Below are 20,677 nucleotides of genomic sequence, written 5' to 3' on the forward strand. Positions count from 1 at the left end.
GACCGAAATTCATTTTAAGCGTCAATTCAAGCATTTTCCTCTTATCCTTTTATTTATTTACTTTATATTTTTTTTTGTTATTGATTTGCACCCTGTTTTTTTCCCTCATCCCGCAACTCTAAATTATCATGAAATCAATCCTTCACGCTTGCAGTTAGGGGTGGCAATTCGGGTCCAAATCAGGTTGGCGGGTCGGGTTCGGGTCAACAGACCCGCCAGAAAATCTGTTGACCCGAACCCCGACCCGCCAACCCGTGACGGGTCAGGTATGCTGACCCGAACCCGAAAATTTCAGGTTTACGGGGCGGCGGGTCGACCCGAAATGACCCGAAACTTAATTTTAATTTATTAATTTATCACTGTAATTTCTAATAAAATCAATTTCTCACAAAACTAATTACATAATCAAGTAATAAAAATTTAAATAAATGATTCCAAATCAAATCTAAAATAAATTAAACACCGTAAAAGTGTTTTATCCCAAGCAAAATATAAAATAAATTAAAACAATACAAAAGTGAAAAATAATATAATATATTATTTGTCCAAGTATAATAATTTCAACTTCACACAAATTAAATAAATTCGTTTAGGATTAAGTAATTAATGCCTTTGAAAAAAAGAATAACTTAGTTTAGTTAGATAAAATTATTTTTATGTTTATTAAATTATTTTTAATTCGTAAACGGGTCATATCGGGTCATATCAGGTCACCACGGGTTGACCCGAAATCGACCGGTTTTCTTTTCGGGTTCATCGGGTCCAACCCGATTCTGACCCGAATTCCCGAAACCTCAACCCAAACCCATTAATTTCGTGTTAGGTTCGTGTCGTGTTTTCAGGTCGTGTCGAAAATTGCCACCCCTAGTTGCGGTGATACATTTGCGCCGACAAATTTGAGCGACGATCCGGGCTTTGATCGAGCCGTACCGTTCCTGATTTGTCTCGCGCCTTCAGATCCTCCTTCACGCTTCGACAAGAAGCAAAATATTAAGCAATCGTTCCGACGGAGCTAAATTACTACAGGATAAAGAACGAATAGGAAATTTGGATTTCGAAACAAAAAAGAGAGGGGTGCAACACGAGGACTTCCCAGGGGGTCACCCATCCTAGTACTACTCTCGCCCAAGCACGCTTAACTTCGGAGTTCTGATGGGATCCGGTGCATTAGTGCTGGTATGATCGCACCCGCCATGTTCCTTTCGCTTTATTCTTTTAAACTACCCCGTCCTGCGAAGCAGTGTGGCTTTTCTAGACCGAAATTCATTTTAAGCGTCAATTCAAGCATTTTCCTCTTATCCTTTTATTTATTTACTTTATATTTTTTTTTGTTATTGATTTGCACCCTGTTTTTTTCCCTCATCCCGCAACTCTAAATTATCATGAAATCAATCCTTCACGCTTGCAGTTAGGGGTGGCAATTCGGGTCCAAATCAGGTTGGCGGGTCGGGTTCGGGTCAACAGACCCGCCAGAAAATCTGTTGACCCGAACCCCGACCCGCCAACCCGTGACGGGTCAGGTATGCTGACCCGAACCCGAAAATTTCAGGTTTACGGGGCGGCGGGTCGACCCGAAATGACCCGAAACTTAATTTTAATTTATTAATTTATCACTGTAATTTCTAATAAAATCAATTTCTCACAAAACTAATTACATAATCAAGTAATAAAAATTTAAATAAATGATTCCAAATCAAATCTAAAATAAATTAAACACCGTAAAAGTGTTTTATCCCAAGCAAAATATAAAATAAATTAAAACAATACAAAAGTGAAAAATAATATAATATATTATTTGTCCAAGTATAATAATTTCAACTTCACACAAATTAAATAAATTCGTTTAGGATTAAGTAATTAATGCCTTTGAAAAAAAGAATAACTTAGTTTAGTTAGATAAAATTATTTTTATGTTTATTAAATTATTTTTAATTCGTAAACGGGTCATATCGGGTCATATCAGGTCACCACGGGTTGACCCGAAATCGACCGGTTTTCTTTTCGGGTTCATCGGGTCCAACCCGATTCTGACCCGAATTCCCGAAACCTCAACCCAAACCCATTAATTTCGTGTTAGGTTCGTGTCGTGTTTTCAGGTCGTGTCGAAAATTGCCACCCCTAGTTGCGGTGATACATTTGCGCCGACAAATTTGAGCGACGATCCGGGCTTTGATCGAGCCGTACCGTTCCTGATTTGTCTCGCGCCTTCAGATCCTCCTTCACGCTTCGACAAGAAGCAAAATATTAAGCAATCGTTCCGACGGAGCTAAATTACTACAGGATAAAGAACGAATAGGAAATTTGGATTTCGAAACAAAAAAGAGAGGGGTGCAACACGAGGACTTCCCAGGGGGTCACCCATCCTAGTACTACTCTCGCCCAAGCACGCTTAACTTCGGAGTTCTGATGGGATCCGGTGCATTAGTGCTGGTATGATCGCACCCGCCATGTTCCTTTCGCTTTATTCTTTTAAACTACCCCGTCCTGCGAAGCAGTGTGGCTTTTCTAGACCGAAATTCATTTTAAGCGTCAATTCAAGCATTTTCCTCTTATCCTTTTATTTATTTACTTTATATTTTTTTTTGTTATTGATTTGCACCCTGTTTTTTTCCCTCATCCCGCAACTCTAAATTATCATGAAATCAATCCTTCACGCTTGCAGTTAGGGGTGGCAATTCGGGTCCAAATCAGGTTGGCAGGTCGGGTTCGGGTCAACAGACCCGCCAGAAAATCTGTTGACCCGAACCCCGACCCGCCAACCCGTGACGGGTCAGGTATGCTGACCCGAACCCGAAAATTTCAGGTTTACGGGGCGGCGGGTCGACCCGAAATGACCCGAAACTTAATTTTAATTTATTAATTTATCACTGTAATTTCTAATAAAATCAATTTCTCACAAAACTAATTACATAATCAAGTAATAAAAATTTAAATAAATGATTCCAAATCAAATCTAAAATAAATTAAACACCGTAAAAGTGTTTTATCCCAAGCAAAATATAAAATAAATTAAAACAATACAAAAGTGAAAAATAATATAATATATTATTTGTCCAAGTATAATAATTTCAACTTCACACAAATTAAATAAATTCGTTTAGGATTAAGTAATTAATGCCTTTGAAAAAAAGAATAACTTAGTTTAGTTAGATAAAATTATTTTTATGTTTATTAAATTATTTTTAATTCGTAAACGGGTCATATCAGGTCACCACGGGTTGACCCGAAATCGACCGGTTTTCTTTTCGGGTTCATCGGGTCCAACCCGATTCTGACCCGAATTCCCGAAACCTCAACCCAAACCCATTAATTTCGTGTTAGGTTCGTGTCGTGTTTTCAGGTCGTGTCGAAAATTGCCACCCCTAGTTGCGGTGATACATTTGCGCCGACAAATTTGAGCGACGATCCGGGCTTTGATCGAGCCGTACCGTTCCTGATTTGTCTCGCGCCTTCAGATCCTCCTTCACGCTTCGACAAGAAGCAAAATATTAAGCAATCGTTCCGACGGAGCTAAATTACTACAGGATAAAGAACGAATAGGAAATTTGGATTTCGAAACAAAAAAGAGAGGGGTGCAACACGAGGACTTCCCAGGGGGTCACCCATCCTAGTACTACTCTCGCCCAAGCACGCTTAACTTCGGAGTTCTGATGGGATCCGGTGCATTAGTGCTGGTATGATCGCACCCGCCATGTTCCTTTCGCTTTATTCTTTTAAACTACCCCGTCCTGCGAAGCAGTGTGGCTTTTCTAGACCGAAATTCATTTTAAGCGTCAATTCAAGCATTTTCCTCTTATCCTTTTATTTATTTACTTTATATATTTTTTTGTTATTGATTTGCACCCTGTTTTTTTCCCTCATCCCGCAACTCTAAATTATCATGAAATCAATCCTTCACGCTTGCAGTTAGGGGTGGCAATTCGGGTCCAAATCAGGTTGGCGGGTCGGGTTCGGGTCAACAGACCCGCCAGAAAATCTGTTGACCCGAACCCCGACCCGCCAACCCGTGACGGGTCAGGTATGCTGACCCGAACCCGAAAATTTCAGGTTTACGGGGCGGCGGGTCGACCAGAAATGACCCGAAACTTAATTTTAATTTATTAATTTATCACTGTAATTTCTAATAAAATCAATTTCTCACAAAACTAATTACATAATCAAGTAATAAAAATTTAAATAAATGATTCCAAATCAAATCTAAAATAAATTAAACACCGTAAAAGTGTTTTATCCCAAGCAAAATATAAAATAAATTAAAACAATACAAAAGTGAAAAATAATATAATATATTATTTGTCCAAGTATAATAATTTCAACTTCACACAAATTAAATAAATTCGTTTAGGATTAAGTAATTAATGCCTTTGAAAAAAAGAATAACTTAGTTTAGTTAGATAAATTTATTTTTATGTTTATTAAATTATTTTTAATTCGTAAACGGGTCATATCGGGTCATATCAGGTCACCACGGGTTGACCCGAAATCGACCGGTTTTCTTTTCGGGTTCATCGGGTCCAACCCGATTCTGACCCGAATTCCCGAAACCTCAACCCAAACCCATTAATTTCGTGTTAGGTTCGTGTCGTGTTTTCAGGTCGTGTCGAAAATTGCCACCCCTAGTTGCGGTGATACATTTGCGCCGACAAATTTGAGCGACGATCCGGGCTTTGATCGAGCCGTACCGTTCCTGATTTGTCTCGCGCCTTCAGATCCTCCTTCACGCTTCGACAAGAAGCAAAATATTAAGCAATCGTTCCGACGGAGCTAAATTACTACAGGATAAAGAACGAATAGGAAATTTGGATTTCGAAACAAAAAAGAGAGGGGTGCAACACGAGGACTTCCCAGGGGGTCACCCATCCTAGTACTACTCTCGCCCAAGCACGCTTAACTTCGGAGTTCTGATGGGATCCGGTGCATTAGTGCTGGTATGATCGCACCCGCCATGTTCCTTTCGCTTTATTCTTTTAAACTACCCCGTCCTGCGAAGCAGTGTGGGTTTTCTAGACCGAAATTCATTTTAAGCGTCAATTCAAGCATTTTCCTCTTATCCTTTTATTTATTTACTTTATATTTTTTTTTGTTATTGATTTGCACCCTGTTTTTTTCCCTCATCCCGCAACTCTAAATTATCATGAAATCAATCCTTCACGCTTGCAGTTAGGGGTGGCAATTCGGGTCCAAATCAGGTTGGCGGGTCGGGTTCGGGTCAACAGACCCGCCAGAAAATCTGTTGACCCGAACCCCGACCCGCCAACCCGTGACGGGTCAGATATGCTGACCCGAACCCGAAAATTTCAGGTTTACGGGGCGGCGGGTCGACCCGAAATGACCCGAAACTTAATTTTAATTTATTAATTTATCACTGTAATTTCTAATAAAATCAATTTCTCACAAAACTAATTACATAATCAAGTAATAAAAATTTAAATAAATGATTCCAAATCAAATCTAAAATAAATTAAACACCGTAAAAGTGTTTTATCCCAAGCAAAATATAAAATAAATTAAAACAATACAAAAGTGAAAAATAATATAATATATTATTTGTCCAAGTATAATAATTTCAACTTCACACAAATTAAATAAATTCGTTTAGGATTAAGTAATTAATGCCTTTGAAAAAAAGAATAACTTAGTTTAGTTAGATAAAATTATTTTTATGTTTATTAAATTATTTTTAATTCGTAAACGGGTCATATCGGGTCATATCAGGTCACCACGGGTTGATCCGAAATCGACCGGTTTTCTTTTCGGGTTCATCGGGTCCAACCCGATTCTGACCCGAATTCCCGAAACCTCAACCCAAACCCATTAATTTCGTGTTAGGTTCGTGTCGTGTTTTCAGGTCGTGTCGAAAATTGCCACCCCTAGTTGCGGTGATACATTTGCGCCGACAAATTTGAGCGACGATCCGGGCTTTGATCGAGCCGTACCGTTCCTGATTTGTCTCGCGCCTTCAGATCCTCCTTCACGCTTCGACAAGAAGCAAAATATTAAGCAATCGTTCCGACGGAGCTAAATTACTACAGGATAAAGAACGAATAGGAAATTTGGATTTCGAAACAAAAAAGAGAGGGGTGCAACACGAGGACTTCCCAGGGGGTCACCCATCCTAGTACTACTCTCGCCCAAGCACGCTTAACTTCGGAGTTCTGATGGGATCCGGTGCATTAGTGCTGGTATGATCGCACCCGCCATGTTCCTTTCGCTTTATTCTTTTAAACTACCCCGTCCTGCGAAGCAGTGTGGCTTTTCTAGACCGAAATTCATTTTAAGCGTCAATTCAAGCATTTTCCTCTTATCCTTTTATTTATTTACTTTATATTTTTTTTTGTTATTGATTTGCACCCTGTTTTTTTCCCTCATCCCGCAACTCTAAATTATCATGAAATCAATCCTTCACGCTTGCAGTTAGGGGTGGCAATTCGGGTCCAAATCAGGTTGGCGGGTCGGGTTCGGGTCAACAGACCCGCCAGAAAATCTGTTGACCCGAACCCCGACCCGCCAACCCGTGACGGGTCAGGTATGCTGACCCGAACCCGAAAATTTCAGGTTTACGGGGCGGCGGGTCGACCCGAAATGACCCGAAACTTAATTTTAATTTATTAATTTATCACTGTAATTTCTAATAAAATCAATTTCTCACAAAACTAATTACATAATCAAGTAATAAAAATTTAAATAAATGATTCCAAATCAAATCTAAAATAAATTAAACACCGTAAAAGTGTTTTATCCCAAGCAAAATATAAAATAAATTAAAACAATACAAAAGTGAAAAATAATATAATATATTATTTGTCCAAGTATAATAATTTCAACTTCACACAAATTAAATAAATTCGTTTAGGATTAAGTAATTAATGCCTTTGAAAAAAAGAATAACTTAGTTTAGTTAGATAAAATTATTTTTATGTTTATTAAATTATTTTTAATTCGTAAACGGGTCATATCAGGTCACCACGGGTTGACCCGAAATCGACCGGTTTTCTTTTCGGGTTCATCGGGTCCAACCCGATTCTGACCCGAATTCCCGAAACCTCAACCCAAACCCATTAATTTCGTGTTAGGTTCGTGTCGTGTTTTCAGGTCGTGTCGAAAATTGCCACCCCTAGTTGCGGTGATACATTTGCGCCGACAAATTTGAGCGACGATCCGGGCTTTGATCGAGCCGTACCGTTCCTGATTTGTCTCGCGCCTTCAGATCCTCCTTCACGCTTCGACAAGAAGCAAAATATTAAGCAATCGTTCCGACGGAGCTAAATTACTACAGGATAAAGAACGAATAGGAAATTTGGATTTCGAAACAAAAAAGAGAGGGGTGCAACACGAGGACTTCCCAGGGGGTCACCCATCCTAGTACTACTCTCGCCCAAGCACGCTTAACTTCGGAGTTCTGATGGGATCCGGTGCATTAGTGCTGGTATGATCGCACCCGCCATGTTCCTTTCGCTTTATTCTTTTAAACTACCCCGTCCTGCGAAGCAGTGTGGCTTTTCTAGACCGAAATTCATTTTAAGCGTCAATTCAAGCATTTTCCTCTTATCCTTTTATTTATTTACTTTATATTTTTTTTTGTTATTGATTTGCACCCTGTTTTTTTCCCTCATCCCGCAACTCTAAATTATCATGAAATCAATCCTTCACGCTTGCAGTTAGGGGTGGCAATTCGGGTCCAAATCAGGTTGGCGGGTCGGGTTCGGGTCAACAGACCCGCCAGAAAATCTGTTGACCCGAACCCCGACCCGCCAACCCGTGACGGGTCAGGTATGCTGACCCGAACCCGAAAATTTCAGGTTTACGGGGCGGCGGGTCGACCCGAAATGACCCGAAACTTAATTTTAATTTATTAATTTATCACTGTAATTTCTAATAAAATCAATTTCTCACAAAACTAATTACATAATCAAGTAATAAAAATTTAAATAAATGATTCCAAATCAAATCTAAAAAATTAAACACCGTAAAAGTGTTTTATCCCAAGCAAAATATAAAATAAATTAAAACAATACAAAAGTGAAAAATAATATAATATATTATTTGTCCAAGTATAATAATTTCAACTTCACACAAATTAAATAAATTCGTTTAGGATTAAGTAATTAATGCCTTTGAAAAAAAGAATAACTTAGTTTAGTTAGATAAAATTATTTTTATGTTTATTAAATTATTTTTAATTCGTAAACGGGTCATATCAGGTCACCACGGGTTGACCCGAAATCGACCGGTTTTCTTTTCGGGTTCATCGGGTCCAACCCGATTCTGACCCGAATTCCCGAAACCTCAACCCAAACCCATTAATTTCGTGTTAGGTTCGTGTCGTGTTTTCAGGTCGTGTCGAAAATTGCCACCCCTAGTTGCGGTGATACATTTGCGCCGACAAATTTGAGCGACGATCCGGGCTTTGATCGAGCCGTACCGTTCCTGATTTGTCTCGCGCCTTCAGATCCTCCTTCACGCTTCGACAAGAAGCAAAATATTAAGCAATCGTTCCGACGGAGCTAAATTACTACAGGATAAAGAACGAATAGGAAATTTGGATTTCGAAACAAAAAAGAGAGGGGTGCAACACGAGGACTTCCCAGGGGGTCACCCATCCTAGTACTACTCTCGCCCAAGCACGCTTAACTTCGGAGTTCTGATGGGATCCGGTGCATTAGTGCTGGTATGATCGCACCCGCCATGTTCCTTTCGCTTTATTCTTTTAAACTACCCCGTCCTGCGAAGCAGTGTGGCTTTTCTAGACCGAAATTCATTTTAAGCGTCAATTCAAGCATTTTCCTCTTATCCTTTTATTTATTTACTTTATATTTTTTTTTGTTATTGATTTGCACCCTGTTTTTTTCCCTCATCCCGCAACTCTAAATTATCATGAAATCAATCCTTCACGCTTGCAGTTAGGGGTGGCAATTCGGGTCCAAATCAGGTTGGCGGGTCGGGTTCGGGTCAACAGACCCGCCAGAAAATCTGTTGACCCGAACCCCGACCCGCCAACCCGTGACGGGTCAGGTATGCTGACCCGAACCCGAAAATTTCAGGTTTACGGGGCGGCGGGTCGACCCGAAATGACCCGAAACTTAATTTTAATTTATTAATTTATCACTGTAATTTCTAATAAAATCAATTTCTCACAAAACTAATTACATAATCAAGTAATAAAAATTTAAATAAATGATTCCAAATCAAATCTAAAATAAATTAAACACCGTAAAAGTGTTTTATCCCAAGCAAAATATAAAATAAATTAAAACAATACAAAAGTGAAAAATAATATAATATATTATTTGTCCAAGTATAATAATTTCAACTTCACACAAATTAAATAAATTCGTTTAGGATTAAGTAATTAATGCCTTTGAAAAAAAGAATAACTTAGTTTAGTTAGATAAAATTATTTTTATGTTTATTAAATTATTTTTAATTCGTAAACGGGTCATATCGGGTCATATCAGGTCACCACGGGTTGACCCGAAATCGACCGGTTTTCTTTTCGGGTTCATCGGGTCCAACCCGATTCTGACCCGAATTCCCGAAACCTCAACCCAAACCCATTAATTTCGTGTTAGGTTCGTGTCGTGTTTTCAGGTCGTGTCGAAAATTGCCACCCCTAGTTGCGGTGATACATTTGCGCCGACAAATTTGAGCGACGATCCGGGCTTTGATCGAGCCGTACCGTTCCTGATTTGTCTCGCGCCTTCAGATCCTCCTTCACGCTTCGACAAGAAGCAAAATATTAAGCAATCGTTCCGACGGAGCTAAATTACTACAGGATAAAGAACGAATAGGAAATTTGGATTTCGAAACAAAAAAGAGAGGGGTGCAACACGAGGACTTCCCAGGGGGTCACCCATCCTAGTACTACTCTCGCCCAAGCACGCTTAACTTCGGAGTTCTGATGGGATCCGGTGCATTAGTGCTGGTATGATCGCACCCGCCATGTTCCTTTCGCTTTATTCTTTTAAACTACCCCGTCCTGCGAAGCAGTGTGGCTTTTCTAGACCGAAATTCATTTTAAGCGTCAATTCAAGCATTTTCCTCTTATCCTTTTATTTATTTACTTTATATTTTTTTTTGTTATTGATTTGCACCCTGTTTTTTTCCCTCATCCCGCAACTCTAAATTATCATGAAATCAATCCTTCACGCTTGCAGTTAGGGGTGGCAATTCGGGTCCAAATCAGGTTGGCGGGTCGGGTTCGGGTCAACAGACCCGCCAGAAAATCTGTTGACCCGAACCCCGACCCGCCAACTCGTGACGGGTCAGGTATGCTGACCCGAACCCGAAAATTTCAGGTTTACGGGGCGGCGGGTCGACCCGAAATGACCCGAAACTTAATTTTAATTTATTAATTTATCACTGTAATTTCTAATAAAATCAATTTCTCACAAAACTAATTACATAATCAAGTAATAAAAATTTAAATAAATGATTCCAAATCAAATCTAAAATAAATTAAACACCGTAAAAGTGTTTTATCCCAAGCAAAATATAAAATAAATTAAAACAATACAAAAGTGAAAAATAATATAATATATTATTTGTCCAAGTATAATAATTTCAACTTCACACAAATTAAATAAATTCGTTTAGGATTAAGTAATTAATGCCTTTGAAAAAAAGAATAACTTAGTTTAGTTAGATAAATTTATTTTTATGTTTATTAAATTATTTTTAATTCGTAAACGGGTCATATCAGGTCACCACGGGTTGACCCGAAATCGACCGGTTTTCTTTTCGGGTTCATCGGGTCCAACCCGATTCTGACCCGAATTCCCGAAACCTCAACCCAAACCCATTAATTTCGTGTTAGGTTCGTGTCGTGTTTTCAGGTCGTGTCGAAAATTGCCACCCCTAGTTGCGGTGATACATTTGCGCCGACAAATTTGAGCGACGATCCGGGCTTTGATCGAGCCGTACCGTTCCTGATTTGTCTCGCGCCTTCAGATCCTCCTTCACGCTTCGACAAGAAGCAAAATATTAAGCAATCGTTCCGACGGAGCTAAATTACTACAGGATAAAGAACGAATAGGAAATTTGGATTTCGAAACAAAAAAGAGAGGGGTGCAACACGAGGACTTCCCAGGGGGTCACCCATCCTAGTACTACTCTCGCCCAAGCACGCTTAACTTCGGAGTTCTGATGGGATCCGGTGCATTAGTGCTGGTATGATCGCACCCGCCATGTTCCTTTCGCTTTATTCTTTTAAACTACCCCGTCCTGCGAAGCAGTGTGGCTTTTCTAGACCGAAATTCATTTTAAGCGTCAATTCAAGCATTTTCCTCTTATCCTTTTATTTATTTACTTTATATTTTTTTTTGTTATTGATTTGCACCCTGTTTTTTTCCCTCATCCCGCAACTCTAAATTATCATGAAATCAATCCTTCACGCTTGCAGTTAGGGGTGGCAATTCGGGTCCAAATCAGGTTGGCGGGTCGGGTTCGGGTCAACAGACCCGCCAGAAAATCTGTTGACCCGAACCCCGACCCGCCAACCCGTGACGGGTCAGGTATGCTGACCCGAACCCGAAAATTTCAGGTTTACGGGGCGGCGGGTCGACCCGAAATGACCCGAAACTTAATTTTAATTTATTAATTTATCACTGTAATTTCTAATAAAATCAATTTCTCACAAAACTAATTACATAATCAAGTAATAAAAATTTAAATAAATGATTCCAAATCAAATCTAAAATAAATTAAACACCGTAAAAGTGTTTTATCCCAAGCAAAATATAAAATAAATTAAAACAATACAAAAGTGAAAAATAATATAATATATTATTTGTCCAAGTATAATAATTTCAACTTCACACAAATTAAATAAATTCGTTTAGGATTAAGTAATTAATGCCTTTGAAAAAAAGAATAACTTAGTTTAGTTAGATAAAATTATTTTTATGTTTATTAAATTATTTTTAATTCGTAAACGGGTCATATCGGGTCATATCAGGTCACCACGGGTTGACCCGAAATCGACCGGTTTTCTTTTCGGGTTCATCGGGTCCAACCCGATTCTGACCCGAATTCCCGAAACCTCAACCCAAACCCATTAATTTCGTGTTAGGTTCGTGTCGTGTTTTCAAGTCGTGTCGAAAATTGCCACCCCTAGTTGCGGTGATACATTTGCGCCGACAAATTTGAGCGACGATCCGGGCTTTGATCGAGCCGTACCGTTCCTGATTTGTCTCGCGCCTTCAGATCCTCCTTCACGCTTCGACAAGAAGCAAAATATTAAGCAATCGTTCCGACGGAGCTAAATTACTACAGGATAAAGAACGAATAGGAAATTTGGATTTCGAAACAAAAAAGAGAGGGGTGCAACACGAGGACTTCCCAGGGGGTCACCCATCCTAGTACTACTCTCGCCCAAGCACGCTTAACTTCGGAGTTCTGATGGGATCCGGTGCATTAGTGCTGGTATGATCGCACCCGCCATGTTCCTTTCGCTTTATTCTTTTAAACTACCCCGTCCTGCGAAGCAGTGTGGCTTTTCTAGACCGAAATTCATTTTAAGCGTCAATTCAAGCATTTTCCTCTTATCCTTTTATTTATTTACTTTATATTTTTTTTTGTTATTGATTTGCACCCTGTTTTTTTCCCTCATCCCGCAACTCTAAATTATCATGAAATCAATCCTTCACGCTTGCAGTTAGGGGTGGCAATTCGGGTCCAAATCAGGTTGGCGGGTCGGGTTCGGGTCAACAGACCCGCCAGAAAATCTGTTGACCCGAACCCCGACCCGCCAACCCGTGACGGGTCAGGTATGCTGACCCGAACCCGAAAATTTCAGGTTTACGGGGCGGCGGGTCGACCCGAAATGACCCGAAACTTAATTTTAATTTATTAATTTATCACTGTAATTTCTAATAAAATCAATTTCTCACAAAACTAATTACATAATCAAGTAATAAAAATTTAAATAAATGATTCCAAATCAAATCTAAAATAAATTAAACACCGTAAAAGTGTTTTATCCCAAGCAAAATATAAAATAAATTAAAACAATACAAAAGTGAAAAATAATATAATATATTATTTGTCCAAGTATAATAATTTCAACTTCACACAAATTAAATAAATTCGTTTAGGATTAAGTAATTAATGCCTTTGAAAAAAAGAATAACTTAGTTTAGTTAGATAAAATTATTTTTATGTTTATTAAATTATTTTTAATTCGTAAACGGGTCATATCGGGTCATATCAGGTCACCACGGGTTGACCCGAAATCGACCGGTTTTCTTTTCGGGTTCATCGGGTCCAACCCGATTCTGACCCGAATTCCCGAAACCTCAACCCAAACCCATTAATTTCGTGTTAGGTTCGTGTCGTGTTTTCAGGTCGTGTCGAAAATTGCCACCCCTAGTTGCGGTGATACATTTGCGCCGACAAATTTGAGCGACGATCCGGGCTTTGATCGAGCCGTACCGTTCCTGATTTGTCTCGCGCCTTCAGATCCTCCTTCACGCTTCGACAAGAAGCAAAATATTAAGCAATCGTTCCGACGGAGCTAAATTACTACAGGATAAAGAACGAATAGGAAATTTGGATTTCGAAACAAAAAAGAGAGGGGTGCAACACGAGGACTTCCCAGGGGGTCACCCATCCTAGTACTACTCTCGCCCAAGCACGCTTAACTTCGGAGTTCTGATGGGATCCGGTGCATTAGTGCTGGTATGATCGCACCCGCCATGTTCCTTTCGCTTTATTCTTTTAAACTACCCCGTCCTGCGAAGCAGTGTGGCTTTTCTAGACCGAAATTCATTTTAAGCGTCAATTCAAGCATTTTCCTCTTATCCTTTTATTTATTTACTTTATATTTTTTTTTGTTATTGATTTGCACCCTGTTTTTTTCCCTCATCCCGCAACTCTAAATTATCATGAAATCAATCCTTCACGCTTGCAGTTAGGGGTGGCAATTCGGGTCCAAATCAGGTTGGCGGGTCGGGTTCGGGTCAACAGACCCGCCAGAAAATCTGTTGACCCGAACCCCGACCCGCCAACCCGTGACGGGTCAGGTATGCTGACCCGAACCCGAAAATTTCAGGTTTACGGGGCGGCGGGTCGACCCGAAATGACCCGAAACTTAATTTTAATTTATTAATTTATCACTGTAATTTCTAATAAAATCAATTTCTCACAAAACTAATTACATAATCAAGTAATAAAAATTTAAATAAATGATTCCAAATCAAATCTAAAATAAATTAAACACCGTAAAAGTGTTTTATCCCAAGCAAAATATAAAATAAATTAAAACAATACAAAAGTGAAAAATAATATAATATATTATTTGTCCAAGTATAATAATTTCAACTTCACACAAATTAAATAAATTCGTTTAGGATTAAGTAATTAATGCCTTTGAAAAAAAGAATAACTTAGTTTAGTTAGATAAAATTATTTTTATGTTTATTAAATTATTTTTAATTCGTAAACGGGTCATATCGGGTCATATCAGGTCACCACGGGTTGACCCGAAATCGACCGGTTTTCTTTTCGGGTTCATCGGGTCCAACCCGATTCTGACCCGAATTCCCGAAACCTCAACCCAAACCCATTAATTTCGTGTTAGGTTCGTGTCGTGTTTTCAGGTCGTGTCGAAAATTGCCACCCCTAGTTGCGGTGATACATTTGCGCCGACAAATTTGAGCGACGATCCGGGCTTTGATCGAGCCGTACCGTTCCTGATTTGTCTCGCGCCTTCAGATCCTCCTTCACGCTTCGACAAGAAGCAAAATATTAAGCAATCGTTCCGACGGAGCTAAATTACTACAGGATAAAGAACGAATAGGAAATTTGGATTTCGAAACAAAAAAGAGAGGGGTGCAACACGAGGACTTCCCAGGGGGTCACCCATCCTAGTACTACTCTCGCCCAAGCACGCTTAACTTCGGAGTTCTGATGGGATCCGGTGCATTAGTGCTGGTATGATCGCACCCGCCATGTTCCTTTCGCTTTATTCTTTTAAACTACCCCGTCCTGCGAAGCAGTGTGGCTTTTCTAGACCGAAATTCATTTTAAGCGTCAATTCAAGCATTTTCCTCTTATCCTTTTATTTATTTACTTTATATTTTTTTTTGTTATTGATTTGCACCCTGTTTTTTTCCCTCATCCCGCAACTCTAAATTATCATGAAATCAATCCTTCACGCTTGCAGTTAGGGGTGGCAATTCGGGTCCAAATCAGGTTGGCGGGTCGGGTTCGGGTCAACAGACCCGCCAGAAAATCTGTTGACCCGAACCCCGACCCGCCAACCCGTGACGGGTCAGGTATGCTGACCCGAACCCGAAAATTTCAGGTTTACGGGGCGGCGGGTCGACCCGAAATGACCCGAAACTTAATTTTAATTTATTAATTTATCACTGTAATTTCTAATAAAATCAATTTCTCACAAAACTAATTACATAATCAAGTAATAAAAATTTAAATAAATGATTCCAAATCAAATCTAAAATAAATTAAACACCGTAAAAGTGTTTTATCCCAAGCAAAATATAAAATAAATTAAAACAATACAAAAGTGAAAAATAATATAATATATTATTTGTCCAAGTATAATAATTTCAACTTCACACAAATTAAATAAATTCGTTTAGGATTAAGTAATTAATGCCTTTGAAAAAAAGAATAACTTAGTTTAGTTAGATAAAATTATTTTTATGTTTATTAAATTATTTTTAATTCGTAAACGGGTCATATCGGGTCATATCAGGTCACCACGGGTTGACCCGAAATCGACCGGTTTTCTTTTCGGGTTCATCGGGTCCAACCCGATTCTGACCCGAATTCCCGAAACCTCAACCCAAACCCATTAATTTCGTGTTAGGTTCGTGTCGTGTTTTCAGGTCGTGTCGAAAATTGCCACCCCTAGTTGCGGTGATACATTTGCGCCGACAAATTTGAGCGACGATCCGGGCTTTGATCGAGCCGTACCGTTCCTGATTTGTCTCGCGCCTTCAGATCCTCCTTCACGCTTCGACAAGAAGCAAAATATTAAGCAATCGTTCCGACGGAGCTAAATTACTACAGGATAAAGAACGAATAGGAAATTTGGATTTCGAAACAAAAAAGAGAGGGGTGCAACACGAGGACTTCCCAGGGGGTCACCCATCCTAGTACTACTCTCGCCCAAGCACGCTTAACTTCGGAGTTCTGATGGGATCCGGTGCATTAGTGCTGGTATGATCGCACCCGCCATGTTCCTTTCGCTTTATTCTTTTAAACTACCCCGTCCTGCGAAGCAGTGTGGCTTTTCTAGACCGAAATTCATTTTAAGCGTCAATTCAAGCATTTTCCTCTTATCCTTTTATTTATTTACTTTATATTTTTTTTTGTTATTGATTTGCACCCTGTTTTTTTCCCTCATCCCGCAACTCTAAATTATCATGAAATCAATCCTTCACGCTTGCAGTTAGGGGTGGCAATTCGGGTCCAAATCAGGTTGGCGGGTCGGGTTCGGGTCAACAGACCCGCCAGAAAATCTGTTGACCCGAACCCCGACCCGCCAACCCGTGACGGGTCAGGTATGCTGACCCGAACCCGAAAATTTCAGGTTTACGGGGCGGCGGGTCGACCCGAAATGACCCGAAACTTAATTTTAATTTATTAATTTATCACTGTAATTTCTAATAAAATCAATTTCTCACAAAACTAATTACATAATCAAGTAATAAAAATTTAAATAAATGATTCCAAATCAAATCTAAAATAAATTAAACACCGTAAAAGTGTTTTATCCCAAGCAAAATATAAAATAAATTAAAACAATACAAAAGTGAAAAATAATATAATATATTATTTGTCCAAGTATAATAATTTCAACTTCACACAAATTAAATAAATTCGTTTAGGATTAAGTAATTAATGCCTTTGAAAAAAAGAATAACTTAGTTTAGTTAGATAAAATTATTTTTATGTTTATTAAATTATTTTTAATTCGTAAACGGGTCATATCAGGTCACCACGGGTTGACCCGAAATCGACCGGTTTTCTTTTCGGGTTCATCGGGTCCAACCCGATTCTGACCCGAATTCCCGAAACCTCAACCCAAACCCATTAATTTCGTGTTAGGTTCGTGTCGTGTTTTCAGGTCGTGTCGAAAATTGCCACCCCTAGTTGCGGTGATACATTTGCGCCGACAAATTTGAGCGACGATCCGGGCTTTGATCGAGCCGTACCGTTCCTGATTTGTCTCGCGCCTTCAGATCCTCCTTCACGCTTCGACAAGAAGCAAAATATTAAGCAATCGTTCCGACGGAGCTAAATTACTACAGGATAAAGAACGAATAGGAAATTTGGATTTCGAAACAAAAAAGAGAGGGGTGCAACACGAGGACTTCCCAGGGGGTCACCCATCCTAGTACTACTCTCGCCCAAGCACGCTTAACTTCGGAGTTCTGATGGGATCCGGTGCATTAGTGCTGGTATGATCGCACCCGCCATGTTCCTTTCGCTTTCTTCTTTTAAACTACCCCGTCCTGCGAAGCAGTGTGGCTTTTCTAGACCGAAATTCATTTTAAGCGTCAATTCAAGCATTTTCCTCTTATCCTTTTATTTATTTACTTTATATTTTTTTTTGTTATTGATTTGCACCCTGTTTTTTTCCCTCATCCCGCAACTCTAAATTATCATGAAATCAATCCTTCACGCTTGCAGTTAGGGGTGGCAATTCGGGTCCAAATCAGGTTGGCGGGTCGGGTTCGGGTCAACAGACCCGCCAGAAAATCTGTTGACCCGAACCCCGACCCGCCAACCCGTGACGGGTCAGGTATGCTGACCCGAACCCGAAAATTTCAGGTTTACGGGGCGGCGGGTCGACCCGAAATGACCCGAAACTTAATTTTAATTTATTAATTTATCACTGTAATTTCTAATAAAATCAATTTCTCACAAAACTAATTACATAATCAAGTAATAAAAATTTAAATAAATGATTCCAAATCAAATCTAAAATAAATTAAACACCGTAAAAGTGTTTTATCCCAAGCAAAATATAAAATAAATTAAAACAATACAAAAGTGAAAAATAATATAATATATTATTTGTCCAAGTATAATAATTTCAACTTCACACAAATTAAATAAATTCGTTTAGGATTAAGTAATTAATGCCTTTGAAAAAAAGAATAACTTAGTTTAGTTAGATAAAATTATTTTTATGTTTATTAAATTATTTTTAATTCGTAAACGGGTCATATCGGGTCATATCAGGTCACCACGGGTTGACCCGAAATCGACCGGTTTTCTTTTCGGGTTCATCGGGTCCAACCCGATTCTGACCCGAATTCCCGAAACCTCAACCCAAACCCATTAATTTCGTGTTAGGTTCGTGTCGTGTTTTCAGGTCGTGTCGAAAATTGCCACCCCTAGTTGCGGTGATACATTTGCGCCGACAAATTTGAGCGACGATCCGGGCTTTGATCGAGCCGTACCGTTCCTGATTTGTCTCGCGCCTTCAGATCCTCCTTCACGCTTCGACAAGAAGCAAAATATTAAGCAATCGTTCCGACGGAGCTAAATTACTACAGGATAAAGAACGAATAGGAAATTTGGATTTCGAAACAAAAAAGAGAGGGGTGCAACACGAGGACTTCCCAGGGGGTCACCCATCCTAGTACTACTCTCGCCCAAGCACGCTTAACTTCGGAGTTCTGATGGGATCCGGTGCATTAGTGCTGGTATGATCGCACCCGCCATGTTCCTTTCGCTTTATTCTTTTAAACTACCCCGTCCTGCGAAGCAGTGTGGCTTTTCTAGACCGAAATTCATTTTAAGCGTCAATTCAAGCATTTTCCTCTTATCCTTTTATTTATTTACTTTATATATTTTTTTGTTATTGATTTGCACCCTGTTTTTTTCCCTCATCCCGCAACTCTAAATTATCATGAAATCAATCCTTCACGCTTGCAGTTAGGGGTGGCAATTCGGGTCCAAATCAGGTTGGCGGGTCGGGTTCGGGTCAACAGACCCGCCAGAAAATCTGTTGACCCGAACCCCGACCCGCCAACCCGTGACGGGTCAGGTATGCTGACCCGAACCCGAAAATTTCAGGTTTACGGGGCGGCGGGTCGACCCGAAATGACCCGAAACTTAATTTTAATTTATTAATTTATCACTGTAATTTCTAATAAAATCAATTTCTCACAAAACTAATTACATAATCAAGTAATAAAAATTTAAATAAATGATTCCAAATCAAATCTAAAATAAATTAAACACCGTAAAAGTGTTTTATCCCAAGCAAAATATAAAATAAATTAAAACAATACAAAAGTGAAAAATAATATAATATATTATTTGTCCAAGTATAATAATTTCAACTTCACACAAATTAAATAAATTCGTTTAGGATTAAGTAATTAATGCCTTTGAAAAAAAGAATAACTTAGTTTAGTTAGATAAAATTATTTTTATGTTTATTAAATTATTTTTAATTCGTAAACGGGTCATATCAGGTCACCACGGGTTGACCCGAAATCGACCGGTTTTCTTTTCGGGTTCATCGGGTCCAACCCGATTCTGACCCGAATTCCCGAAACCTCAACCCAAACCCATTAATTTCGTGTTAGGTTCGTGTCGTGTTTTCAGGTCGTGTCGAAAATTGCCACCCCTAGTTGCGGTGATACATTTGCGCCGACAAATTTGAGCGACGATCCGGGCTTTGATCGAGCCGTACCGTTCCTGATTTGTCTCGCGCCTTCAGATCCTCCTTCACGCTTCGACAAGAAGCAAAATATTAAGCAATCGTTCCGACGGAGCTAAATTACTACAGGATAAAGAACGAATAGGAAATTTGGATTTCGAAACAAAAAAGAGAGGGGTGCAACACGAGGACTTCCCAGGGGGTCACCCATCCTAGTACTACTCTCGCCCAAGCACGCTTAACTTCGGAGTTCTGATGGGATCCGGTGCATTAGTGCTGGTATGATCGCACCCGCCATGTTCCTTTCGCTTTATTCTTTTAAACTACCCCGTCCTGCGAAGCAGTGTGGCTTTTCTAGACCGAAATTCATTTTAAGCGTCAATTCAAGCATTTTCCTCTTATCCTTTTATTTATTTACTTTATATATTTTTTTGTTATTGATTTGCACCCTGTTTTTTTCCCTCATCCCGCAACTCTAAATTATCATGAAATCAATCCTTCACGCTTGCAGTTAGGGGTGGCAATTCGGGTCCAAATCAGGTTGGCGGGTCGGGTTCGGGTCAACAGACCCGCCAGAAAATCTGTTGACCCGAACCCCGACCCGCCAACCCGTGACGGGTCAGGTATGCTGACCCGAACCCGAAAATTTCAGGTTTACGGGGCGGCGGGTCGACCAGAAATGACCCGAAACTTAATTTTAATTTATTAATTTATCACTGTAATTTCTAATAAAATCAATTTCTCACAAAACTAATTACATAATCAAGTAATAAAAATTTAAATAAATGATTCCAAATCAAATCTAAAATAAATTAAACACCGTAAAAGTGTTTTATCCCAAGCAAAATATAAAATAAATTAAAACAATACAAAAGTGAAAAATAATATAATATATTATTTGTCCAAGTATAATAATTTCAACTTCACACAAATTAAATAAATTCGTTTAGGATTAAGTAATTAATGCCTTTGAAAAAAAGAATAACTTAGTTTAGTTAGATAAATTTATTTTTATGTTTATTAAATTATTTT

At 39.2% G+C, this 20,677-nt stretch overlaps 16 non-coding genes across 16 annotated transcripts; all 16 read right to left on the reverse strand.

Moving 5' to 3' along the window:
• Nucleotides 1–1,071: 1,071 nt before the first annotated feature.
• Nucleotides 1,072–1,190, reverse strand: LOC140029787 (5S ribosomal RNA). Its single transcript, XR_011833701.1, has one exon. It is a non-coding gene; the product is annotated as a 5S ribosomal RNA (ribosomal RNA).
• A 1,135-nt stretch (nucleotides 1,191–2,325) lies between these two features.
• On the reverse strand, nucleotides 2,326–2,444 carry LOC140029799 (5S ribosomal RNA). The gene has a single exon (XR_011833713.1). It is a non-coding gene; the product is annotated as a 5S ribosomal RNA (ribosomal RNA).
• A 1,125-nt stretch (nucleotides 2,445–3,569) lies between these two features.
• LOC140029810 (5S ribosomal RNA) lies at nucleotides 3,570–3,688 on the reverse strand. The gene has a single exon (XR_011833724.1). It is a non-coding gene; the product is annotated as a 5S ribosomal RNA (ribosomal RNA).
• A 1,135-nt stretch (nucleotides 3,689–4,823) lies between these two features.
• LOC140029821 (5S ribosomal RNA) lies at nucleotides 4,824–4,942 on the reverse strand. Its single transcript, XR_011833736.1, has one exon. It is a non-coding gene; the product is annotated as a 5S ribosomal RNA (ribosomal RNA).
• A 1,135-nt stretch (nucleotides 4,943–6,077) lies between these two features.
• LOC140029832 (5S ribosomal RNA) lies at nucleotides 6,078–6,196 on the reverse strand. Its single transcript, XR_011833747.1, has one exon. It is a non-coding gene; the product is annotated as a 5S ribosomal RNA (ribosomal RNA).
• A 1,125-nt stretch (nucleotides 6,197–7,321) lies between these two features.
• Nucleotides 7,322–7,440, reverse strand: LOC140029843 (5S ribosomal RNA). Its single transcript, XR_011833758.1, has one exon. It is a non-coding gene; the product is annotated as a 5S ribosomal RNA (ribosomal RNA).
• Nucleotides 7,441–8,563: 1,123 nt separating this feature from the next.
• LOC140029854 (5S ribosomal RNA) lies at nucleotides 8,564–8,682 on the reverse strand. Its single transcript, XR_011833769.1, has one exon. It is a non-coding gene; the product is annotated as a 5S ribosomal RNA (ribosomal RNA).
• Nucleotides 8,683–9,817: 1,135 nt separating this feature from the next.
• On the reverse strand, nucleotides 9,818–9,936 carry LOC140029865 (5S ribosomal RNA). The gene has a single exon (XR_011833780.1). It is a non-coding gene; the product is annotated as a 5S ribosomal RNA (ribosomal RNA).
• Nucleotides 9,937–11,061: 1,125 nt separating this feature from the next.
• Nucleotides 11,062–11,180, reverse strand: LOC140029876 (5S ribosomal RNA). Its single transcript, XR_011833791.1, has one exon. It is a non-coding gene; the product is annotated as a 5S ribosomal RNA (ribosomal RNA).
• A 1,135-nt stretch (nucleotides 11,181–12,315) lies between these two features.
• On the reverse strand, nucleotides 12,316–12,434 carry LOC140029887 (5S ribosomal RNA). Its single transcript, XR_011833802.1, has one exon. It is a non-coding gene; the product is annotated as a 5S ribosomal RNA (ribosomal RNA).
• Nucleotides 12,435–13,569: 1,135 nt separating this feature from the next.
• LOC140029898 (5S ribosomal RNA) lies at nucleotides 13,570–13,688 on the reverse strand. Its single transcript, XR_011833813.1, has one exon. It is a non-coding gene; the product is annotated as a 5S ribosomal RNA (ribosomal RNA).
• A 1,135-nt stretch (nucleotides 13,689–14,823) lies between these two features.
• Nucleotides 14,824–14,942, reverse strand: LOC140029910 (5S ribosomal RNA). Its single transcript, XR_011833825.1, has one exon. It is a non-coding gene; the product is annotated as a 5S ribosomal RNA (ribosomal RNA).
• Nucleotides 14,943–16,077: 1,135 nt separating this feature from the next.
• On the reverse strand, nucleotides 16,078–16,196 carry LOC140029919 (5S ribosomal RNA). The gene has a single exon (XR_011833834.1). It is a non-coding gene; the product is annotated as a 5S ribosomal RNA (ribosomal RNA).
• Nucleotides 16,197–17,321: 1,125 nt separating this feature from the next.
• Nucleotides 17,322–17,440, reverse strand: LOC140029927 (5S ribosomal RNA). The gene has a single exon (XR_011833842.1). It is a non-coding gene; the product is annotated as a 5S ribosomal RNA (ribosomal RNA).
• Nucleotides 17,441–18,575: 1,135 nt separating this feature from the next.
• Nucleotides 18,576–18,694, reverse strand: LOC140029938 (5S ribosomal RNA). The gene has a single exon (XR_011833853.1). It is a non-coding gene; the product is annotated as a 5S ribosomal RNA (ribosomal RNA).
• Nucleotides 18,695–19,819: 1,125 nt separating this feature from the next.
• On the reverse strand, nucleotides 19,820–19,938 carry LOC140029949 (5S ribosomal RNA). Its single transcript, XR_011833864.1, has one exon. It is a non-coding gene; the product is annotated as a 5S ribosomal RNA (ribosomal RNA).
• Nucleotides 19,939–20,677: the final 739 nt, after the last annotated feature.

Source organism: Coffea arabica, chromosome 11e, assembly GCF_036785885.1.
Source record: "Coffea arabica cultivar ET-39 chromosome 11e, Coffea Arabica ET-39 HiFi, whole genome shotgun sequence".
NCBI classification, from domain to species: domain Eukaryota; kingdom Viridiplantae; phylum Streptophyta; class Magnoliopsida; order Gentianales; family Rubiaceae; genus Coffea; species Coffea arabica.